General features: G+C 35.1%; 1 long non-coding RNA gene across 1 annotated transcript; it reads right to left on the bottom strand.

Annotated features, from left to right (window-relative positions):
- Nucleotides 1-337: 337 nt before the first annotated feature.
- Nucleotides 338-3100, bottom strand: LOC132058277 (uncharacterized). The gene is made up of 3 exons (XR_009415232.1): nt 2996-3100; nt 884-1894; nt 338-662 (listed from the first exon to the last, which is right to left on the bottom strand). It is a non-coding gene; the product is annotated as an uncharacterized LOC132058277 (long non-coding RNA).
- Between the last annotated feature and the right edge of the window lie 4466 nt (nt 3101-7566).

Here is a 7566-nt window from a genome sequence, read left to right on the forward strand (position 1 = left end):
AATGGGCTCACCTTGCTTAGACTTCGGAAATTTTATAACTCTAAGTGCATCCATTCAATTTTGTTCTTGTCTTCTTATTGAGAGACTTGGATGAAATGTATTTTCTTCCCTTTCTTGGTGTGAAAATGGTGGTAAAAAAAAGGAGAATGATTTTGTTGTTGTCACACTCCAACCTAGGTGAGGCGTGATTGACACCCGGCACCTTACTAGGCCAAGCGAACCAAACTGTAACTCGTATCCTCTATGTCTCGGAAGACGCATAAGGCCCAGAGGCCAACCTATAAAACATAATATCATATTTGGGCCGACGAGGCCTCATACTGCAACATCTATACTTTTGACTAACTCAACAAGATGGGACCATCCCAACGCGTACATGAATAGCTACCAGCCGACTATGCCAGTATATGTATCTGTAAGCAGTAATAACTCATAATAGACATATATAAGGGCCAACAAGGCCTCCATACTAAACTGACCACACAAGTCTACAAGCATCTACAGAAGTGTAGTTGTAACACGGTCGGGACAGGGCCTCGGCCTACTCATACTGCATATACACAAAACTCTAACCCGGTAACTTCGAATGACATGGAGCTTACCACGCTGGCTGGTACACAGCAAATTCCACTGGTGCAATCCTCCTGACAACCTATCTGAACCTGCGAGCATGAATGCAGCGTCCCCAGGCAAAAGAACGTCAGTACGAAATAATGTACCGAGTATGTAAGGCAAAAATGAAACATAATAATAACATGCTATGAATAAGAGGGATAAGAATCAACATGTAACCTCTGACTTACCCGCTGAGAGCCATAACATGTATATTACTACAATCCCGTAGGTGTGTGTCTATATATACACACAGAGAGAGAGAGGTCACCTCATCGTCGTGATGCTGACTGCCCACTAATTAGTGATAACTTCCTACTCGACTGTAGCTCGATGGTAACCGCATAACTGCCCAGCCTGCCGTAGCCCGGTGGTAAATGCATATGACATATCTGCCCCGCCGGCCGTAGCTCGACAGTGAGGGCATAACTGCCCATCCGATCATCGCTCAATGGTAAATACGTGTTTGCTCATCCGGCTATAATTCGGTGGTAACGCACGCTTTCCCATCCGGCTATAACCCGATGGTATGTACATATCTATCCATCCGGCTTATCTTGGTGGTAACTGAAGGTACATCGCGGCCCAACCGGCCAGCTCGGTGGTAACTAAAGTACTCTAATCAAGCCTGTGTACGTACTATGTATATCTACATACTACCTCATATCCTGCTCTTATGAAAGTACATAAGGATTAAGGAACCCTCTTCAAATCTTTAGAACTTCCTTCAGAGTGACGTAAGGTCGTTACACCTCCGATTACGTTATGAATATCATCCTTATTACTATAAGTTGTACTAATCTGATATATAACATACGTGAACGATATCATAAGGACATGAATAGCCTAGATGTCTCTGCTTATTAAAAGCGGAATCTTCATGGAATAACTTTCATATATATCTAGATTCATCATAAAACATGCCAAAAGAAGAAAAGGATTAGCCTTAACATACCTCAATCTCCTCAAGCTACAATACTTCCCAATGCTGCACACAATGGAGTTTAATCTTATTTGCCAAGAACTCCTCTTCTTCCACCTTACTTCACTTTGAAGAAAAACCCAGATTCAACAACGTATCAGAACAACGAGATCGAAGCGGTGATTGCTAGCAAAACCCGAATGTTGCTTCATGAGAAAAACATATTTGAAATTGAAAACGTCTGTTGCTACCCAATTACAACTTACGTAGCTGCTGGTTTAGGAAAATAAATTGCTGCCCACTTTCATTTTGTAAGAAAATGTCTAGCTTGAGAAATTGTTGTATACATGTGAAAGAATTCTCTAATTGAATGGGATCCTATCAAGATTAATACTCTCCATAACCGTGGGCCCACATCAATTAACATTTTTCACCAAGCTGCCACGTAAGCAATTGTTAATATTAGTCATTAGCACTTCCTTAGTCATTAGACACGTGGAAATCCTTATATAGTGCTTATCCAGCAAACCATTAACTAATTTTCCCACTACAATCCCCCTTTTAACCAATTACCCACATAATTAATTTCCTGATATCAATTCATTTAAGTAATAACTATTTTTAACACACTTCATACTCATTATTATGCTCATGTGATACAACACTAGTTCATAGTGTCATTTGCCACACACAAATATTATTTCCAACCATCGTCGTCACACTTTTAAGTCTGAAATCATTTCGGGACTTCATCTTCTTATACAACGAGCTCTTTATTTGCATAATCAAATGTGATCGAAATTCTCTAGGACTCAAGTCTACTTACATACGTCGAGCGACTCAAGCCATAGCCCGAAAGCCCGGGATGTTACATCGATGAAACTTATACTTTTTGATTTGCTTAACTAGAACCAAAATGACACTTTACCAGAACCAACACGACATTTACTTATCACTTGTTAAAAATAGAACCTCAAAAATAATCTTGTCCTTGAACTTATGTCGATTAACTTACAACAAATCCAGCGTACAAAAGTACGGGATGTAACAGTTGTTTTAGCAATCTGCATCTTCTTGTTCTGCTTTTGGAGAGATTGGACAGGTAAGAAAGGATTTTGCTTGCGGTGAGAAAAAGAGGGCAGAAGTGAGAGAGCAACGGTAACCATAGTTACTATCAATTGGTTAACAAAGTAAATCTAGTCCCTCAGATAGTTAATGAGACACGTGCAAGCTATATAGGGTACCACCGGAGAAACTGGATAGATCCCCTAATGGAGGGGATCCAAATCCGGTCTAATGAGGGCTGCTGTAGTTAATTAGCATGCATATGGCTCACTAAATAAACTTGCTAAAAATGTACTGTTTTAGCATGCATGGATTTCTTTTTCTAATTCTTTTTTTCGATAGAGAAACAAAAGCAACAAAAAACTAGCAAGAAATCAAGAGAGAGAATTAAACCACAAAACATCTCCCTCGCAACACATGAAAAAAATGCTAGAATGCACAAGTGCATGTCATCCGTTTTTTTTTTTTTTTTTTAAAAGGAGGGATGCAACATGAGGACTTCATAGGGAGTCACCCATTAGTGCACGCCATTCAAAACACGACTCTTGAGTAAAGGCCAGATTTGCTAATTAAACCATTGGCTACCGAATTATCTAACCTCTCCATGTTGATATGAGCAACAGAGCTCACTCATTTTTCTATTCAAGAGGTGACGAATGCGGTTGACAGCATCACCATTCCGATGCGACACAGATCCTCCAGACCGCAACACTAAAATTTTCAATTCACAAGAAAATTCGACGCCACATTTTCCCCGGCCCATGCAGCTTCTTGAAGACCGGTGAGAACTCCCCACGACTCAGCTGATTAGGTGACCCATCTATGGCTTTCTTAAAAAAGTGTCTTTCACATCTCGTTGATTCAGTGTCTATCTCTACATTAATCTACATAGCAATGCAGCATATTCAATATCATTATAGTATAACTTTTGTGCACTGATTAGTTTATCTTATAGGTGATGAAAGATAATTAACTAGTATCTTGACAATCAAATCAACTGATGCATCCAAGACATTTAATGATATGCAGCATGCATCTCTAACCAATTTCTTGTTGTCACTTTCTACCATTTTAAAATAAGCACAACTTTGTCTAATTAATTCAGTAAGGAGACTAAAAATGACTGTTTGAAAGGTAACATACAATTAATTTCTTGAGGTTGAGTTGTTGCCTTTTATTAAATCTTGGCAGAGACGAAAGCAGAAGAAGACACAAAGATATTCAAATATTAATACATTAAAAATAAAATTCTAGTCGTAAAAGAGACAAGTCCTAAGTTGGCGAGGTAGGACGTAGGAGCGCTCCTCTCCTGCTAGGGAACTCTCAACATTTTTGTCACTTTGAGATATTAATGTGCAATCATAAACTCAGTCCATTTGGTAAGCAATACTATTGCTTTTAGAGTTGGAGTTTATTAAGACCTTTATGGACGATACGAACGATCAGATCTTTCTATAATACCATCCTATATGATTAGAGCTTTCCTTGTAATGTTGAAATATATTTTCATGTTATATTTTATCTTAAGGGATTTTTACCTATAATATTAAAGTTTATCGTTATATTTTAATGAGGACACAATTTTAATAAATTTTATAAGTTCCAAGAAAGAATTGGATCGGAACATCAAAATTCTTACGGATTTGGAGCAAGAAAATTTAGAAGAGAAAATTCGTGATCTTTTGCATCCTGTCGGTTTTGCACACATTCCATCTTACATTCTTTTAGCTAATTTTGCAATTTATTTTATTATCATCATTGAGGTTCTTTTTTTTATTTAATATTTGTCTATAACGATCAAACAAGATTTAAATGAAAAATATTATTATAAAATATATATCTAAAACGATCAATCGCTGTAACAAATTAAAAAAGAGTTGAAACAAACAAGATTAATGGTAAATATTATAACTCTTGCCGTATTAATTTAAGAGAACACATGAGACTTTAATTTTGTTGTCTTAAATTAAGAATATATATGATTTTCGTGCTAAATCAAATCAAAACACTCAAGTTGAAAGAAATGAAGTAACATATACTAGTACAAATAAAAAATGAAAGAAGTCTCCAATCATACTGAACCAATAATGCGCAAGATCTCCAGAGACTACTGCAACAAGGGAGCAAATTATAATGATTTGGGGAATAAGTGACCATAATATCCATATTTGTTGGTATATAGTCTTAAGTCTTGCATAATGATTTGGGGAATAAGTAGCTAATGCTAATTACGATAAAACGCGAAAAATAAGATTTACGTTTTTTCTTGATATGCTAAAGTAGACAAGCAAAAGTGAAAATTTATTTTTAGCATATATAGTGGACAAGTAAAGGTGAACCGATGGAGTATTTATTAGAGGTTTGTTTTACTAAGTTACCTTATTGATGATGTTTTGAAAAATCTAATTTTGACTACTAGTACTTTATTTAAATATTAATGATAAAGATAATATTGAAAGAAGATAATAAATTTCTCTTGACTTGCTAAAATGAACAAATTAAAAAAAAAAAAAAAGCATCTTTAATACAAGGGACATATAAAATTCAATGAAGGAAGTATTAATCATCGTTCTCCACATTATTCCCACGAGATGCTAAGAGGGTGTTTGAATTGACTTTTTAAAAATAGTTTATAAGCTACAAGCCATAATGGCTAAACAATAGGTTGTGGGCCAACATACCCAGCTCTTATCAAGTTTTCGTTTTTTAGTTTTTATTTTTATTTTATAATCCTCAATTACCAAGTAAAACTAGCGAAACTTTTTTTTCTTTATTATGGCTATAACATTTCAAACAAAATTTTGTAAAAATATTTTGACAAGCTTTATCATGGGTCGATCTAAGCTACATAAGTATCCTAAGTCAGATTAACATTTAGATAGATTGAACTGAGCGAGTTAATAAATAAACGGATAATTAACCAATTCAAACATCATGAATTTACGTTGGTTGTCCTTCGGAAGGACGCCCGTTTAACTTTTGGTCTTGTTAACACTACTTAAACAATTTTAGATTCCAGCCAAGAAACTCTTTCGTCTTCCTAGCCCCTTCTCCATCAGTCCATCTTCTCCTCTTTTTTTTTTTTTTCCTTCTCATTGTTTTTTTATGGTTGAATCATACCAGTCTAGCTCTATGTTATCCCTGGTCAATCGTCACAAAATATGTTAGGTAATACTATTTGTCATTACATTACATTTAATTTATCACAAAGATTTATTTCTTAAAGGATCGATTTTTCTTACTATATCATTTTCTCTCTCCAATGGTAATGTACATATTCCTTTGGGTCAGATCAGGCTTATTCAAACGTGTAAGATTTGAATCCAGCAACTCGTGAAATACAAAAAAAAAAAAAAAAAAAAAAACCTCACACAATTAATATCAATTGTGAGCCACAAAATAAAATATTTCTTCGTTCGACCATTTCAAGAATAAAATATTAACGTATAGATAAGAATCGTCACAAAACATGATTGCATAATTAAAGGACGATTCTTGAAGCAATGATAGGAAAAGACAGGGAATAGGAGTTACAGAAGCAATTAACAAAAGTAGATTGAGACTCCTTAGTTTGATCACCTGCATAAAGTTAATTACTTAACTATTGCTCCTGTCATTATACCTTTGAAACTTTAATAATTCATTGGTTTTAAAAATTGTTATCTTTGAATATAATGCACGAAATACATGGCTTGTACAACTTTCCCTGTATTTTCACTATTATCCCACGTTTTTCTTTCTTTCAAATTGTTTTTCTTAACTTTCTGCCATTTGATTTTGGACGAGGAATTTTAGGTAACGTAGCGTCGTATTCATTGTTCAATCTTATTCTCACTGCCAATGGCCTTTGCCTCACTTTCCAAATCCAACTTCTCCCTTCATTCCTGTATGTTTGGTAATATAGTGTCTTATTTAGTTATGTGGTATCATAATATTACAAAGCACAAAACGGTCTGGACAATGATTGTATTTTAAAAGGAAATGTCATAATTATGACAAAAAAATAAGTTCACAATAAATATTACTTATAAACAATTTCACAACGACTTCCAATTTTTTTAATGCAACTGCTTAGATTATTTTAGTACAAGTCTCGGAATTTTCAATTAGAACCTAATTAAAATTGTACTCTACTTGATAATGACCACAACATAATTGAGCTTATATTTAAAGACACATTTGGCTTTAAGGAAAGTGAAAGGAAAAATGGATTTTTCCTATCAGATATATCCATAGAGATGGCAAACGGAGTGATGCGGGTGCAGGGTGGCGTAGGTTTAAGACTAGAGCCCAAGACTTTTCTAATCCAAACTAACCCGTTAAAAAAAGAAAAAAGAATCAAACTAGGCTTCACGTGAAGTGCCTTCACCCCCTCCCCCTCTCCCCCCCCGCCCCAACCTTTATTCTTTGAAAATCAAACTCAAAATTAAGCTTTTTTCTATACTTTGACCGAAAATTAGTCACGTTTCAAAACACCGGAATATAAATATTTTATATAGAACTTTATATTTTTTTCATGTACAATAATATCGACTCATTACATCAAGTATACATATACATTTAGATCGTTGTTTTAGAGGTTTGTAAAGTGCTTCGAAGTAAGTTTGAAAACTCGTTATACATATACATTTAGATCGTCGTTATAGGGTTCTAATTAATATAGGACGTCGCACGAGTTATTATTAATCGACAATAAATACTAAAATAACTAATTATCATTAAAAAAATAATACCCAAAAATATATATAATATTAACATAAAATGTACATTTTATTTACAAATATACAATCTCCTAAGGCCTAAGGATCCTCCTAACCCCACCACCCTCACTATCATCAGGATCCTCTCTCCTCCTTTTAATGATAGGATGATTTATGGCATGATCATCCTTTTTTCCCTTCTTCGGGCCACAGGTGAAAATATCTTCTGTGGGAGACGGCGACGGTCTCCACCGAGTAGCCTCGAGT

The sequence above is a fragment of the Lycium ferocissimum genome, chromosome 5 (assembly GCF_029784015.1).
Source record: "Lycium ferocissimum isolate CSIRO_LF1 chromosome 5, AGI_CSIRO_Lferr_CH_V1, whole genome shotgun sequence".
Lineage (NCBI taxonomy): Eukaryota > Viridiplantae > Streptophyta > Magnoliopsida > Solanales > Solanaceae > Lycium > Lycium ferocissimum.